The following is a 21,774-nucleotide window of genomic DNA, read 5'->3' as shown; positions in this document are numbered from 1 at the left end:
ATATTTATCATATTCATCATATTTATCATATTCATCAAATTCATCATGATATTCATCATCATATTTATCACATACATCATATTCATCATCTTATTCATCATATTACTCATATTCCTTATCATTTTTATCATATTCATCATCATATTCATCATATGCATCATCATATTCATGATCATATTCATCATCATATTTATCAAATACATCATATTCATTATCTTATTCATCATATTCATTATCTTATTCATCATATTCATTATCTTATTCATCATATTCATTATATTTATCATATTCATCATCACATTCATCATATTCATCATCACATTCATCATATTCATCATCATATTCATCATTTTTATCATATTCATCATCATATTCACCATATTCATCATCATATTCATCATCAAATTCATCATCATATTCATCATCATATTCATCATCATATCAGTCATATTCATCATCATATTCATCATCATATCAGTCATATTCATCATCATATTCATCATCATATCAGTCATATTCATCATCATATTCATCATCATATTTATGGTCATATTTATCGTCATATTCATCATCATATTTATCACATACATCATTTTCATCATCATATTCATCATCATATTCATCATATTCATTATCATATTCATTATCATCATCATATTTGTCATATTCATCATCATATTCATCATCATATTAATTATATTCATCATCATATTCATCATTTTTGTCATATTCATCATCATATTAGTCATATTCATCATCATGTTCATCATATTAATCATATTCATCATTTTTATCATATTCATCATTATATTCATCATCATATTCATCATCGTATTCATCGTCATATTCATAATCATCATATTTATAATCATAGTCATCATCATATTCATCATATTTATCACATACATCATATTCATCATCTTAATCATCATATTCATCATATTCATAATCATATTCATCATCATATTCAGCATATTTATCATATTTATCAAATTCATCATTATATTCATCATATTCATTATCATCATCATATTCATCATATTCGTCATCATATTCGTCATATTTATCATCATATTTATCAAATTCATCATCATATTCATCATCATCTTCATCATATTCGTCATCATAATCGTCATATTTATCAAATTCATCATTATATTCATCATATTCATTATCATCATCATATTCATCTTTATATTCATCATTTTCATCATCATCATATTTGTCATATTCATCATCCTATTCATCACATACATCATATTCATCATCATGTTCATTATCATATTCATCATCATCTTCATCATCTTCATCATATTCATCATCATAAATATTATATTCATCATATTTATCAAATGTATCATATTCATCTTTTTCATCATATTCATCATTATATTCATAATATTCATCATCATATTCATCATATTTATCATCATATTTATCATATTATTCAAATTCATCATCATATTCATCACATACATCATATTCATCATCATAATTATCATCATATTCATCATCATATTCACCATATGCATCATCATATTCATCATATTTATCATATTCTTGAAATTCATCATCATATTCATCATCACATTCATCATATTCCTCATATTCATCATCATAATTATCATGTTCATTATATGCATCATCATATTTATCATATTCATCATATTCATGATCATTTTCATCATCATATTCATCATATTTATCATTATATTCATTATATGCATCATCATATTTTTCATATTCATTATATTCATCAGCATATTCGTCATATTCATCAACATATTCATCACATACATCATATTCATCATTATATTAATCATCTTCTTCATCATCATATTCATTATATTCATTATATTCATCATCATATTTATCATATTCATCATCATATTCGTTAGTCATCATATGCATCATCATTTTCATCATCATATTCATCATATTCATCTTCATATTCATAATCATATTCGTCAAATTCATCTTATTCATCATCATATTCATCAAATTCATCATCACATTCAGTATATTCCTCATCATTTTCATAATATTCATCATCATATTCATCATATGCATCATCATATTTATCTTATTCATCATCATTTTCATCATCATATTCATCATCATATTCATCATATTTATCATATTCATCATCATATTCATCATATTTATCATATTCATGATCATATTCATCATCATATTCATCATATTCATCATCATATTCATCATAATTATCATCATATTCATCGTCATATTCATCATAATTATCATCATATTTATCATATCATCATCAATTCATCATATTAATCATTTATTCATCATCTTCATCATATGCATCATATTCATCACATTCATCATATTCTTCATATTTATCATCATATTAATCATATGCATCATATTTATCATCATATTAATCATATTCATCATATTTATCATCATAATAATCATATTCATCATATTTATCATTATATCATCATATTCATTATATGCATCATCATATTTATCATATTCATCATCATATTCATCATCGTTTTCATCATCATATTTATCAAATCATCATATTTATCACATATATCATATTCATCATCTTATTCATCATATTAATCATCATATTCATCATCGTTTTCATCATATTTATCATATTCATCATCATATTTATCACATATCATATTCATCATCTTATTCATCATTATATTCATCATCATATTCATCATCATTTTCATCATCATATTTATCATATTCATCATCATATTTATCACATACATCATATTCATCATCGTTTTCATCATCATATTTATCATATTCATCATCATATTTATCACATACATCATATTCATCATCATATTCATCATGTTTTTTTATCATATTCATCATCATATTCATCATCATCATATTTGTCATATTCATCATATGCATCATCATATTCATCATATTTATCATCATATTCATCAAATTCATCATCATATTCATCATCATATTAATCATATTCATCATCTTCTTTATATTCATCATCATATTAATCATATTCATCATCTTCATATTCATCGTCATATTCATCGTCCTATTCATCGTGATATTCATCATATTCATCATCATATTCATCATATTCATCATCTTCATATTCATCATCATATTCATCACATTCCTAATATTCCTCATATTCATCATATTTATCATATTCATCATCATATTCATTATCATATTCATCATCATATTCGTCATATTCATCATATGCATCATCATATTTATCATATTCATCATCATTTTCATCATCATATTCATCATATTTATCATATTGATCATGATCTTCATCATATTCATCATCATATTCACCATATGCATCATCATATTCATCAAAATCATCATGATATTCATCATATTCATCATCATATTCATCATCATCATATTCATCATCATATTCGTCATATTCATCATTATATTCATTATCATCATCATATTCATCATCATATTTATCATATTCCTCATATTCCTTGTCATATTTATCATATTCATCATCATATTTATCATCATATTAATCAAATTCATCATGATATTCATCATATTCATCATCATATTAATCATATTCATCATCATATTCATGATCATATTCATCATCATATTTATCACATACATCATATTCATTATCTTATTCATCATATTCATCATCATATTTATCATTATATTCATCATATTTATCATCATGTTCATCATAATTATCATATTTATCTTCATATTTATCATATTCATCATATCATCATATTCATCATCATTTTCATCATCATATTTATCATTATATTCATCATATTTATCATTATGTTCATCATAATTATCATATTCATCTTCATATTTATCACATTCATCATATTCATCATCATATTTATCATCATATTTATCATCATTTTCATCATCACATTCGTCATCATCATATGCATCATCATATTCATCATAATTATCATCATATTCATCGTCATATTCATCATAATTATCATCATATTCATCATATTTATCATATCATCATATTCATCATTTTCAACATATTCAACATCATATTCATTATCACATTTATCATATTCATCACATACATTATTTTCATCATATTCATCATCACATTCATCATCTTCATCATCATATTCATCATATTCATAATCATATGCATCATCATATTTATCATATTCATCATATTCATCATCATATTCATCATCATATTTATCATATTCATCATCTTTTTCATCATATTAATCATCATATTCTTCATATTCATCATCATGTTCATCATCATGTTCATCATCATATTAATCATATGCATCATCATATCCATCATATGCATCATCATATTCATCATCTTATTCATCACATTAATCTTCATATTCATCATCAAATTCATCATTTTTATCATTCATCATCATATTCATCTTTATATTCATCGTCATATTCATCATCATATTCATCATAATTATGATATTCATCATCATCATCAAATTCATCATATTCATCATATTCATCATCATATTAATTATATTCATCATATTCATTATAATTTTCATCATCATATTCATCATATTTATCATCTTATTCATCAACATATTCATCACATACATCATATTCATCATCATATTCATTATCATATTCATCATCATATTCATAACCATCATATTCATCATCATATTCATCATATTTATCATATTCATCATCATATTCATCATATTTATCATATTCATCATCTTCTTCATATTCATCATATTAATCATATTCATCATCTTCTTCATATTCATCATCATATTAATCATATTCATCATCTTCTTCATATTCATCATCATATTAATCATAATCATCATCTTCTTCATATTCATCATCATATTAATCATATTCATCATCTTCTTCATATTCATCATCATATTAATCATATTCATCATCTTCTTCATATTCATCATCATATTAATCATATTCATCATCTTCTTCATATTCATCATCATATTAATCATATTTATCATCTTCTTCATATTCATCATCATATTAATCATATTTATCATCTTCTTCATATTCATCATCATATTAATCATATTTATCATCTTATTCATATTCATCATCATATTAATCATATTCATCATCTTCTTCATATTCATCATCATATTAATCATATTCATCATCTTATTCATATTCATCATATTATTAATATTCATCATCATATTCATCATCTTATTCATCACATTAATCTTCATATTCATAATCATATTCATCATCCTATTCATCATCCTATTCATTATCATAATCAGCATATTCATATTCATCATCATATTTATCATCATTTTCATCATCACATTCGTCATCATCATATGCATCATCATATTCATCATATTTATCGTCATATTCATCATATTTATCGTCATATTCATCTTATTCATTATCATATTCATCATCATCGTCATATTCATCATCATCATCATCATATTTGTCATATGCATCATCATATTTATCATATGCATCATCATATTCATCATCATCATTTTCATCATCTTTTTCATCATATTCATCATATTATTCATCATATTCATGTTCATCATATTCATAATCATGTTCATCATATTCGTCATCATATTTATCATATTCATCATATTCATCTTCATATTCGTCATATTCATCATCATATTTATCATTTATTCATCATATTCATCATATGCATCATCATATTCGTCATATTCATCATCATTTTCATCATCTTTTTCATCATATTCATCATATTAATAATCATATTCATCATATTATTCATCATATTCATAATCATGTTCATCATATTCATAATCATGTTCATCATATTCATCATCATACATTATTTTCATCATATTCATCATCTCCATCATCATATTAATCATATTCATCATTTTCATCATCATATTTATTATCGCATTTATCATATCCATCACATACATTATTTTCATCATATTCATCATTTTCATAATCATATTTATCATATTCATCATCATATTTATCATATTCATTATATTCATCATCATATTTATCATATTCATCATTATATTCATCATCATCATATTTATCACATTCATCATATAAATCATCATGTTAATCATATTCATCATATTCATTATATGCATCATCATATTCATCATCATATTCTTCATCAAATTCATCATATTCTTCATCATATTCATCAAATTTATAATATTCATCATCTTATTCATCATATTAATCATCATATTCATCATCATATTAATCATATTTTTTGTATTCATCATCATATTCATCATCATATTCATTATATTCATCATTTTTAACATCATATCCATCATCATATTCATTATCATATCCATCATCATATCCATCATCATATTTATCATATGCATCGTCATATTTATCATATGCATCGTCATATTTATTATATTCATCATCATTTTCATCATCATATTCATCATATTTATAATATTCATGAAATTCATGATGATATTCATCATGGTAAAAAAGGAATGTGAAATCCAATTAGCGCTTCACTTTTAACAGCCGCCCGCTGGAATTTAAAGGGAATATACACAACTTCCCAACAATTCATAGACAAAATACAATAATATGAAGACCTACATGCGCTTATAAATATTCTTTCTGAATAAATAATAAAAATAATACTTAAATTTAGTGATGACAACCCTCCGATTTCTTATTTCTCACAAGTATTCATGTGATCATGGAACAGAAAGAAAAAGGGACAATATAGTGTAATACAGTCCAATTAATATATATATAATAACAAAACTATATTGTTCAATAAACACAGAAGATCTTCTCTTATATGTAGACACCACCTATGGTGGGGTGCTCACAAGAGTCAGGTGAAATATAGGCTCATCAAAAGGTAACTTGTCTTTTCTTTTCACAAAGTCTCCATCCATGGGATATTTCCATTGACACGAATTTTAGATGTTTCACCAGCATAAAAAAATGAAATAAAATATCTCTAGTGTGATATTGCTTAGATAAAAATGTATTCATATAATCACAAAGATATACGGTATAAAAACATCATCATATGTATCATATTCATTATATTCATCATCATATTCATCAAATTCATCATCAACATCATATTCATGATCATATTAATCATCATATTCATCAACATATTCATCAAATTCATCATATTCATCATCTTATTCATCATATTCATCATATTCATCATCTTATTCATCATATTCATCATATGCATCATCATATTCATCATCATATTCATCATCACATTCATCATATTCATCAACATATTCATCATCACATTCATCATATTCCTCATCATATTCCTCAGCATATTCATTATACGCATCATCATATTTATCATATTCATCATCATTTTCATCATCATATTCATCATATTTATCATATTCATCATCAAATTCATCATCAACACCATATTCATCATCATATTCATCATCATATTCGTCAAATTCATTATATTAATCATCATATTCATCATATCCATCATCATATTCATCAAATTCATCATATTCATTATCTTATTCATCATCATATTAATCATATTCATCATATTTATCATTGTATTAATCATATTTATCATATTCATCATCATTTTCATCATCATATTCATAATATTCATCAACTTCATCATCATATTCTTCATATTCATCATCAACATAATATTCATGATCATATTCATCATCATTTTCGTCAAATTCATCATCATATTTATCACATTCATCATCATATTTATCACATGCATCATATTAATCATCATATTCATCATATTCATCATCACATTCATCATATTTATCATCATATTAATCATATTTATCATATTTATCATCATATTTATCATCATATTCATCATCTTCATATTTATCATCATATTCATCATATGCATCATCATATTTATAATATTCATCATCATATTCATCATATTCATCATCCTATTCATCATCATATTTATCATATTTATTATATTCATCATCACATTCATCATATTACTCATATTCCTCATCATATTCATCATCATAGTCATGATATTCATCATATCATCATATTCATCATCATATTCATCATCATCTTCATCATATTCATCATATGCATCATCATATTTATCATCATATGCATCATCATATTTATCATCATATGCATCATCATATTTATTATCATATTTATCATCATATTCATCATATGCATCATCATATTTATCATCATATTCATCATATTTATCATATGCATCATCATATTTATCATATTCATCACATTCATCATTTTCATCATCATATTCATCACCATATTCATCATCACATTCATCATATTCCTCATATTCCTCATCATATTCATCATCATATTCATTATACGCATCATCATATTCATTTTACGCATCATCATATTTATCATATTCATCATCATTTTCATCATGATATTCATCATATTCATCATCAACATAATATTCATGATCATTTTCATCATCATATTCGTCAAATTCATCATCATATTTATCACATACATCATATTCATCATCTTATTCATCATATTAATCATCATATTCATCACCATATTCATCATCTTATTCATCATATTCATCATATTTATCATCATATTCATCATATGCATCATTATATAAATCATCATCATATGCATCATCATATTCATCATCCTATTCATCATCACATTCATCATATTCATCATCATATTTATCATATTCATCATCATTTTCATCATCATCATATGTATCATATTAATCATCATGATCATATTCATGATCATATTCATCATATTCATTATCATATTTATCACATACATCATATTCATCATCTTATTCATCATATTCATCATATTAATCATCATATTCATCATTTTCATTATCCTATTCATCATCAAATTCATCATATTCATCATCTTATTCATCATATGCATCATCATATTTATCATATGCATAATCATTTATTATATTCATCATCATATTTATCATATGCATAATCATATTTATTATATTCATCATCATTTTCATCATCATATTAATCATATTCATCATCATATTAATCATATTCATCATCATATTCATTATATTAATCATCTTATTCATCATCATATTCATCATCATATTTATCATCATATTCATCATATTTATCATTATATTCTTCATATTCATCATCATATTCATCATATTTATCATATGCATCATCATATTTATCATATTCATTATCATATTTGTCATATTCAACATTATATTCATCATCTTCATCATATTTATCATCATATTCATCATATGTATCATCATATGCATCATCATATGCATCATCATATGCATCATTATATTCATCATATTTATCATTATATTCATCATCATATTTATCATCATATTCATCATATTTATTATATGCATCATCATATTTATCATATTCATCATCATATTCATCATCACATTCATCATCACATTCATCATTTTCATCATCATATTCATCATCACATTCATCATTTTCATCATCATATTCCTCATCATATTCATCATCATATTCATTATACGCATCATCATATTTATCATGATATTCATCATATTCATCATCAACATAATATTCATGATCATTTTCATCATCATATTCGTCAAATTCATCATCATATTTATCACATACATCATATTCATCATCTTATTCATCATATTCATCATCATATTCATCATATTTATCATTATATAAATCATCTTCATCATATTTATCATCATATTCATCATATGCACCATCATATTCATCATCATCATTCTTCATCATATTTATCATATTCATCATCATATTCATCATCCTATTCATCATCACATTCATCATATTACTCATATTCCTCATCATATTCATCATCATAGTCATGATATTCATCATATTCATCATTATTTTTTATCATATTTATCATATTCATCAAATTCATCATGATATTCATCATCATATTCATCATCATGTTCATCATATTCATCATATGCATCATCATATTTATCATCATATTCATCATATGCATCATCATATTTATCATCATATTCATCATATGCATCATCATATTTATCATCATATTCATCATATGCATCATCATATTCCTCATCATATTCATCATCATAGTCATGATATTCATCATATTCATCATTATTTTTTATCATATTTATCATATTCATCAAATTCATCATGATATTCATCATCATCTTCATCATATTTATCATCATATTCATCATATGCATCATCATATTTATCATCATATTCATCATATGCATCATCATATTTATCATCATATTCATCATATGCATCATCATATTTATCATCATATTCATCATATGCATCATCATATTTATCATCATATTCATCATATTTATCATATGCATCATCATATTTATCATATTCATCACATTCATCATTTTCATCATCATATTCATCACCATATTCATCATCACATTCATCATATTCCTCATATTCCTCATCATATTCATCATCATATTCATTATACGCATCATCATATTCATTTTACGCATCATCATATTTATCATATTCATCATCATTTTCATCATGATATTCATCATCATATTCATCATCAACATAATATTCATGATCATTTTCATCATCATATTCGTCAAATTCATCATCATATTTATCACATACATCATATTCATCATCTTATTCATCATATTAATCATCATATTCATCATATTCATCACTATATTCATCATCTTATTCATCATATTCATCATATTTATCATTATATAAATCATCTTCATCATATTTATCATATTCATCATATGCATCATTATATAAATCATCTTCATCATATGCATCATCATATTCATCATCACATTCATCATATTCATCATCATATTTATCATATTCATCATTTTCATCATCATCATATGTATCATATTAATCATCATCATGATCATATTCATCATATTCATCATATTCATTATCCTATTAATCAAATTCATCATATTCATCATCTTATTCATCATATGCATCATCATATTTATCATATTCATCATCATATTCATCATCATATTTATCATATGCATAATCATATTTATTATATTCATCATCATATTTATCATATTCATCATCATATTCATCATCATATTTATCATATGCATAATCATATTTATTATATTCATCATCATATTCATCATATTCATCATCATATTCATCATTATATTCATCATATTTATCATTATATTAATCATAATCATATTCATCAAATTCATCATCATATTCATCATCATATTCATCATCATATTTATCAAATCCATCATAATGATCATCTTATTCGTCTAATTCATCATCATATTTATCACATACATCATATTCATCATCTTATTCATCATATTCATTATATTAATCATCATATTCATCATCCTATTTATCATCATATTCATCATATTTATCATTATATTCTTCATATGCATCATCATATTTATCATATTCATTATCATATTTGTCATATTCAACATTATATTCATCATATTCATCATCATCTTCATCATATTTATAATATTCATGAAATTCATGATGATATTCATCATGGTAAAAAAGGAATGTGAAATCCAATTAGCGCTTCACTTTTAACAGCCGCCCGCTGGAATTTAAAGGGAATATACACAACTTCCCAACAATTCATAGACAAAATACAATAATATGAAGACCTACATGCGCTTATAAATATTCTTTCTGAATAAATAATAAAAATAATACTTAAATTTAGTGATGACAACCCTCCGATTTCTTATTTCTCACAAGTATTCATGTGATCATGGAACAGAAAGAAAAAGGGACAATATAGTGTAATACAGTCCAATTAATATATATATAATAACAAAACTATATTGTTCAATAAACACAGAAGATCTTCTCTTATATGTAGACACCACCTATGGTGGGGTGCTCACAAGAGTCAGGTGAAATATAGGCTCATCAAAAGGTAACTTGTCTTTTCTTTTCACAAAGTCTCCATCCATGGGATATTTCCATTGACACGAATTTTAGATGTTTCACCAGCATAAAAAAATGAAATAAAATATCTCTAGTGTGATATTGCTTAGATAAAAATGTATTCATATAATCACAAAGATATACGGTATAAAAACATCATCATATGTATCATATTCATTATATTCATCATCAAATTCATCATCAACATCATATTCATGATCATATTAATCATCATATTCATCAACATATTCATCAAATTCATCATATTCATCATCTTATTCATCATATTCATCATATTCATCATCTTATTCATCATATTCATCATATTCATCATATGCATCATCATATTCATCATCATATTCATCATCACATTCATCATATTCATCAACATATTCATCATCACATTCATCATATTCCTCATCATATTCCTCAGCATATTCATTATACGCATCATCATATTTATCATATTCATCATCATTTTCATCATCATATTCATCATATTTATCATATTCATCATCAAATTCATCATCAACACCATATTCATCATCATATTCATCATCATATTCGTCAAATTCATTATATTAATCATCATATTCATCATATCATTCATCATATTCATTATCTTATTCATCATCATATTAATCATATTCATCATATTTATCATTGTATTAATCATATTTATCATATTTATCATAATATTCATCATCATATTCATTATACGCATCATCATATTTATCATATTCATCATCATTTTCATCATCATATTCATAATATTCATCAACTTCATCATCATATTCTTCATATTCATCATCAACATAATATTCATGATCATATTCATCATCATTTTCGTCAAATTCATCATCATATTTATCACATTCATCATCATATTTATCACATGCATCATATTAATCATCATATTCATCATATTCATCATCACATTCATCATATTTATCATCATATTAATCATATTTATCATATTTATCATCATATTTATCATCATATTCATCATCTTCATATTTATCATCATATTCATCATATGCATCATCATATTTATAATATTCATCATCATATTCATCATATTCATCATCCTATTCATCATCATATTTATCATATTTATTATATTCATCATCACATTCATCATATTACTCATATTCCTCATCATATTCATCATCATAGTCATGATATTCATCATATCATCATATTCATCATCATCTTCATCATATTCATCATATGCATCATCATATTTATCATCATATGCATCATCATATTTATCATCATATGCATCATCATATTTATTATCATATTTATCATCATATTCATCATATGCATCATCATATTTATCATCATATTCATCATATTTATCATACGCATCATCATATTTATCATATTCATCACATTCATCATTTTCATCATCATATTCATCACCATATTCATCATCACATTCATCATATTCCTCATATTCCTCATCATATTCATCATCATATTCATTATACGCATCATCATATTCATTTTACGCATCATCATATTTATCATATTCATCATCATTTTCATCATGATATTCATCATATTCATCATCAACATAATATTCATGATCATTTTCATCATCATATTCGTCAAATTCATCATCATATTTATCACATACATCATATTCATCATCTTATTCATCATATTAATCATCATATTCATCACCATATTCATCATCTTATTCATCATATTCATCATATTTATCATCATATTCATCATATGCATCATTATATAAATCATCATCATATGCATCATCATATTCATCATCCTATTCATCATCACATTCATCATATTCATCATCATATTTATCATATTCATCATCATTTTCATCATCATCATATGTATCATATTAATCATCATCATGATCATATTCATGATCATATTCATCATATTCATTATCATATTTATCACATACATCATATTCATCATCTTATTCATCATATTCATCATATTAATCATCATATTCATCATTTTCATTATCCTATTCATCATCAAATTCATCATATTCATCATCTTATTCATCATATGCATCATCATATTTATCATATGCATAATCATTTATTATATTCATCATCATATTTATCATATTCATCATCATATTCATCATCATATTTATCATATGCATAATCATATTTATTATATTCATCATCATTTTCATCATCATATTAATCATATTCATCATCATATTAATCATATTCATCATCATATTCATTATATTAATCATCTTATTCATCATCATATTCATCATCATATTTATCATCATATTCATCATATTTATCATTATATTCTTCATATTCATCATCATATTCATCATATTTATCATATGCATCATCATATTTATCATATTCATTATCATATTTGTCATATTCAACATTATATTCATCATCTTCATCATATTTATCATCATATTCATCATATGTATCATCATATGCATCATCATATGCATCATCATATGCATCATTATATTCATCATATTTATCATTATATTCATCATCATATTTATCATCATATTCATCATATTTATTATATGCATCATCATATTTATCATATTCATCATCATATTCATCATCACATTCATCATCACATTCATCATTTTCATCATCATATTCATCATCACATTCATCATTTTCATCATCATATTCCTCATCATATTCCTCATCATATTCATCATCATATTCATTATACGCATCATCATATTTATCATGATATTCATCATATTCATCATCAACATAATATTCATGATCATTTTCATCATCATATTCGTCAAATTCATCATCATATTTATCACATACATCATATTCATCATCTTATTCATCATATTCATCATCATATTCATCATATTTATCATTATATAAATCATCTTCATCATATTTATCATCATATTCATCATATGCACCATCATATTCATCATCATCATTCTTCATCATATTTATCATATTCATCATCATATTCATCATCCTATTCATCATCACATTCATCATATTACTCATATTCCTCATCATATTCATCATCATAGTCATGATATTCATCATATTCATCATTATTTTTTATCATATTTATCATATTCATCAAATTCATCATGATATTCATCATCATATTCATCATCATGTTCATCATATTCATCATCATCTTCATCATATTTATCATCATATTCATCATATGCATCATATTTATCATCATATTCATCATATGCATCATCATATTTATCATCATATTCATCATATGCATCATCATATTTATCATCATATTCATCATATGCATCATCATATTTATCATCATATTCATCATATTTATCATATGCATCATCATATTTATCATATTCATCACATTCATCATTTTCATCATCATATTCATCACCATATTCATCATCACATTCATCATATTCCTCATATTCCTCATCATATTCATCATCATATTCATTATACGCATCATCATATTCATTTTACGCATCATCATATTTATCATATTCATCATCATTTTCATCATGATATTCATCATCATATTCATCATCAACATAATATTCATGATCATTTTCATCATCATATTCGTCAAATTCATCATCATATTTATCACATACATCATATTCATCATCTTATTCATCATATTAATCATCATATTCATCATATTCATCACTATATTCATCATCTTATTCATCATATTCATCATATTTATCATTATATAAATCATCTTCATCATATTTATCATCATATTCATCATATGCATCATTATATAAATCATCTTCATCATATGCATCATCATATTCATCATCCTATTCATCATCACATTCATCATATTCATCATCATATTTATCATATTCATCATTTTCATCATCATCATATGTATCATATTAATCATCATCATGATCATATTCATCATATTCATCATATTCATTATCCTATTAATCAAATTCATCATATTCATCATCTTATTCATCATATGCATCATCATATTTATCATATTCATCATCATATTCATCATCATATTTATCATATGCATAATCATATTTATTATATTCATCATCATATTTATCATATTCATCATCATATTCATCATCATATTTATCATATGCATAATCATATTTATTATATTCATCATCATATTCATCATATTCATCATCATATTCATCATTATATTCATCATATTTATCATTATATTAATCATAATCATATTCATCAAATTCATCATCATATTCATCATCATATTCATCATCATATTTATCAAATCCATCATAATGATCATCTTATTCGTCTAATTCATCATCATATTTATCACATACATCATATTCATCATCTTATTCATCATATTCATTATATTAATCATCATATTCATCATCCTATTTATCATCATATTCATCATATTTATCATTATATTCTTCATATGCATCATCATATTTATCATATTCATTATCATATTTGTCATATTCAACATTATATTCATCATATTCATCATCATCTTCATCATATTTATCATCATATTCATCATATGCATCATCATATGCATCATCATATGCATCATCATATTCATCATATTTATCATTATATTCATCATCATATTTATCATCATATTTATTATATGCATCATCATATTTATCATATTCATCATCACATTCATCATTTTCATCATCATATTCATCATCACATTCATCATTTTCCTCATCATATTCATCATCATATTCATCATCATATTCCTCATCATATTCATCATCATATTCATTATACGCATCATCATATTTATCATGATATTCATCATATTCATCATTATATGAATCATCTTCATCATATTTATCATCATATTCATCATATGCATCATCATATTCGTCATCATATTCATCATCATATTCATATTTATCATCATATTTATCACATACATCATATTCATCATCTTATTCATCATATTAATCATCATATTCATCATCATATTCATCATCATATTCATCATATTTATCATTATATGAATCATCTTCATCATATTTATCATCATATTCATCATATGCATCATTATATAAATCATCTTCATCATATGCATCATTATATTCATCATATGCATCATCATATTTATCATATTCATGATCATATTCATCATCATATTCATTATCCTATTCATCATCAAATTCATCATATTCATCATCTTATTCATCATATTCATCATATGCATAATCATATTTATTATATTCATTATCATTTTCATCATCATAGTCATTATATTCATCATATTCATTATCATATACATCATCATATTCATCATTTTAATCATATTCATCATCATATTCATCATCATATTCATCATCATATTAATCATATTCATCATATACATCATCATATTCATCATCATATTCATCATCATATTCATCATCATATTCATCATCATATTTATCATCATATTCATCATCATATTCATCATATGCATCATCATATTTATCATATTCATTATATTCATCATCATATTCCTCATTATATTCATCATCATATTCATTATAGGCATCATCATATTTATCATATTCATCATATTATTCATAATATTCATCATATTCATCATCATATTCATCAAATTCATCATGATATTCATCATATTCATCATATTATTCATAATATTCATCATATTCATCATCAACATAATATTCATGATCATATTCATCATCATATTCGTCAAATTCATCATCATATTTATCACATACATCATATTCATCATCTTATTCATCATATTAATCATCATTCATCATATTAATCATCATTCATCATATTAATCATCATATTCATCTTATTCATCAAATTCATCATATTCATCATCATATTCATCATCATCTTCATCATATTTATCATCATATGCATCATCATATTTATCATCATATTTATCATCATATTCATCATCATATTTATCATATTTATCATCATATTCATCATATTTATCATATGCATCATCATATTTATCATATTCATCATCATATTCATCATCACATTAATCATATTCATCATCACATTCATCATATTCCTCATATTCATCATCATATACATTATACGCATCATCATATACATTATACGCATCATCATATTTGTCATATTCATCATCATTTTCATCATGATATTCATCATATTCATCATCATATTCATAATATTCATCATATTCATCATCAACATAATATTCATGATCATTTTCATCATCATATTCATCATCATATTCATCATCTTATTCATCATCTTAATCATCATATTTATCATATTGATCATCATATTCATCATCCTATTCATCATCACATTCATCATATTCCTCATCATATTCATTATCATATTTATCACATACATCATATGCATCATCATATTCATCATCATATTTATCATATTCATCATCATAATCATCAATTAATTCATTATATTCCTCATATTCCTCATCTTATTCTTCATATTCATCATCATATTTATCATATGCATAATCATATTTATTATATTCATCATCATTTTCATCATCATATTCATCATATTTATCACATACATCATATTCATCATCTTATTCATCATATTCATCATATTCATCATCATATTCATCATATTTATCGTCATATTCATCATATTTATCGTCATATTCATCATCATATTCATCATATTTATCATTATATTCATCATATTCATCATCACATCTATTATATTTTTCATATTCATCATCCTATTCATCATCATATTCATCATATTCATCATCATATTCATCATCATATACATCAAATTCATCATCATATACATCAAATTCATCATAATGATCATCTTATTCTTCAAATTCATCATCATATTTATCATATTCATCATCATAATCATCAATTAATTCATTATATTCCTCATATTCCTCATCATATTCATCATATTCATCATCATATTCATCATATTCATTATATGCATCATCATATTTATCATATTCATTATCATATACATCATATGCATCATCATATTCATCATCACATTCATCATATTCCTCATCATATTTGAAAATGAGGTTTAACACAGATAAATGTAAGGTTATGCTTTCAGGGATCAAAAACAAGAACGCAATCTATAAATTAAATGGATTTAATTTAGGAGAATCTTTATTGGAAAAGGATTTGGGAGTGCTCGTAGACAGTAGACTTAGCAATAGTGCTCAATGTCAAGCAACAGCTGCAAGGGCAAACAAAGTATTGGCAAGCATAAAAAGGGGCATAGATGCAAGGGAAGACAGTGTAATTATGCCACTGTATAAATCGTTGGTAAGACCTCATCTTGAATATGCAGTACAGTTCTGGGCACCACTCTATAAAAAAGATAATTTGGAACTAGAAAGGGTTCAGAGAAGGGCGACAAAATTGATAAAGGGTATGGAGTCATTAAGTTATGAGGAAAGGTTAGCCAGTTTAGGCATGTTTACTTTAGAAAAGAGGCGTAAAAGAGGAGATATGATTACTATGTACAAATACATTAGGGGTCAATACAGAGAGCTTTCATGGGAACTTTTTACCCCAAGGACCATACACAGGACACGTGGTCATCCCCTAAGGTTAGAGGAGAGGAAATTTCACAACCAGCAAAGGAAGGGGTTCTTTACAGTAAGGGCAGTCAAGATATGGAATTCATTGCCAGGGAAGGTCGTGATGGCAGATTCAATAGATATGTTTAAGAAAGGGTTAGACACATTTTTAGCGGAAAGGGGTATCCAGGGATACGGCCGTTAATTTAAAATGAAGGATAGTAGTGGATATAGGGTAAAAATAGGACTGCAATATTGAGTCTGGGGGGATTTTCACAATTGAAACAGATTGGCGGTTGCTTACTCTGGATTAATTTCAAATATAAGTGCAGGATCGCAGGAGATCCAAAATAGGTTGAACTTGATGGACTGGTGTCTTTTTTCAACCTCATAAACTATGTTACTATGTAAATCAAATTGAGTGAACTTCTCTTTACTGCAACAAATGTTTCCTGTCCCATTTCAAACCAAGGCACCAGAAACAACTTCTTTAAATGCTGTGAAAAATTTTACACAGCTAGGAAGAGTTTATAATGTATAATATGGGACATTCTTGACATTTTTAATTTTCAGCCAAAATTGGGGTCTATGTATATTTCCATATACTGCAAATACTTTTTCATTCCCATTTAGAACCAGGTACCAGAAGGAACATGTTTAACCATTTTGAGACATTTAACATAGCAAGTACGAGTTTAAAGCAGAGTTCAGGGCATGCTTGAAACATTCCATTTTCAATCAAAATTGAGGTTCCAGGGAATATGTGACTTTCTATATAGTGCAACAACTGTTTCCTGTCCCATTTCAAAACCAGGCACCAGAAGCAACTTCTTTCACTGCTGTGAAACATTTTACTAAGATAGAAAGAGTTTTAAGCAGTATTTGGGGCATACCTGAAGTGTTTCTTTTTCAAATCAAATTGAGTGTACATCTCTATACTGCAACAACTGTTTCCTGTCCCATATCAAACCCAGGCACCAGAAACAACTTCTTTGAATGCTGTGAAAAAATTTACACAGCTAGGAAGAGTTTATAATGTATAATTTGGGGCATTCTTGACATTTTTAATTTTCAGCCAAAATTGGGGTCTATGTATATTTCCATATACTGCAAATACGCTTTCCATCCCATTTCAAAACCAGGCACCAGAAGCAACTTCTTTCACTGCTGTGAAACATTTTACTAAGCCTGGAAAAGTTTTAAGCAGTATTTGGGGCATACCTGAGGTGTTTTTTTTTCAAATCCAATTGAGTGTACTTCTCTATACTGCAACAACTGTTTCCTGTCCCATTTCAAACCCAGGCACCAGAAGCAACTTTTCCAACTGCTTTGAGACATTTTACTAAGCTAGGAAGAGTTTTAAGCAGTATTTGTCGCATGCTTTCAGTGTTTCTTTTTCAATCAAAATTGAGAGTCTGGGGTCTAAGTACATTTCCATATACTGCAAAAGTTTTCCTTTCCCATTTAGACCAGGCACCACAAGCGACTTATTTCACTGCTGTGAAAAATTTTACTAAGCTAGGAAGAGTTTATAATATATAACTTGGGGACATTCTTGACATTTTTAATTTTCAGCCAAAATTCAGAGTCTGCGGGCTATGTATATTTTCATATACTGCAAATACGCTTTCCATCCCATTTCAAAACTAGGCATCAGAAGCAACTTCTTTCAACGCTTTGAGACATTTTACTAAACTAGGAAGAGTTTTAAGCAGTATTTGGGGCATACTTGAAATTTTTAATTTTCAGCCAAAATTGTGTCTGGGGTCTAAGTACATTTCCATATACTGCAAAAGTTTTCCTTTCCCATTTAGACCAGACACCACAAGCAACTTATTTCACTGCTGTGAAAAATTTTACTAAGCTAGGAAGAGTTTATAATATATAACTTGGGGACATTCTTGACATTTTTAATTTTCAGCCAAAATTGAGAGTATGGGGTCTATGTATATTTCCATATACTGCAAATAGTTTTCCTTCCCATTTCAAAACCAGGCAACAGAAGCAACTTCTTTCACTGTTTTGAAACATTTTACTAAGCTAGGAAGAGTTTTAATCAGTATTTGGGGAATACTTGAAGTGTTTCTTTTTTAATCAAAATTGAGTCTGAGGCCTATGTATAGTTCCATATACTGCAAATACTTTTTCATTCCCATTTAGAACCAGGTACCAGAAGGAACATGTTTAACCATTTTGAGACATTTTACATAGCAAGTACGAGTTTAAAGCAGAGTTCAGGGCATGCTTGAAACATTCCATTTTCAATCAAAATTGAGGTTCCAGGGAATATGTGACTTTCTATATAGTGCAACAACTGTTTCCTGTCCCATTTCAAACC

The sequence above is a fragment of the Mixophyes fleayi genome, chromosome 8 (genome assembly GCF_038048845.1).
Source record: "Mixophyes fleayi isolate aMixFle1 chromosome 8, aMixFle1.hap1, whole genome shotgun sequence".
NCBI lineage: Eukaryota > Metazoa > Chordata > Amphibia > Anura > Limnodynastidae > Mixophyes > Mixophyes fleayi.
This window is presented reverse-complemented; position numbering follows the sequence as displayed.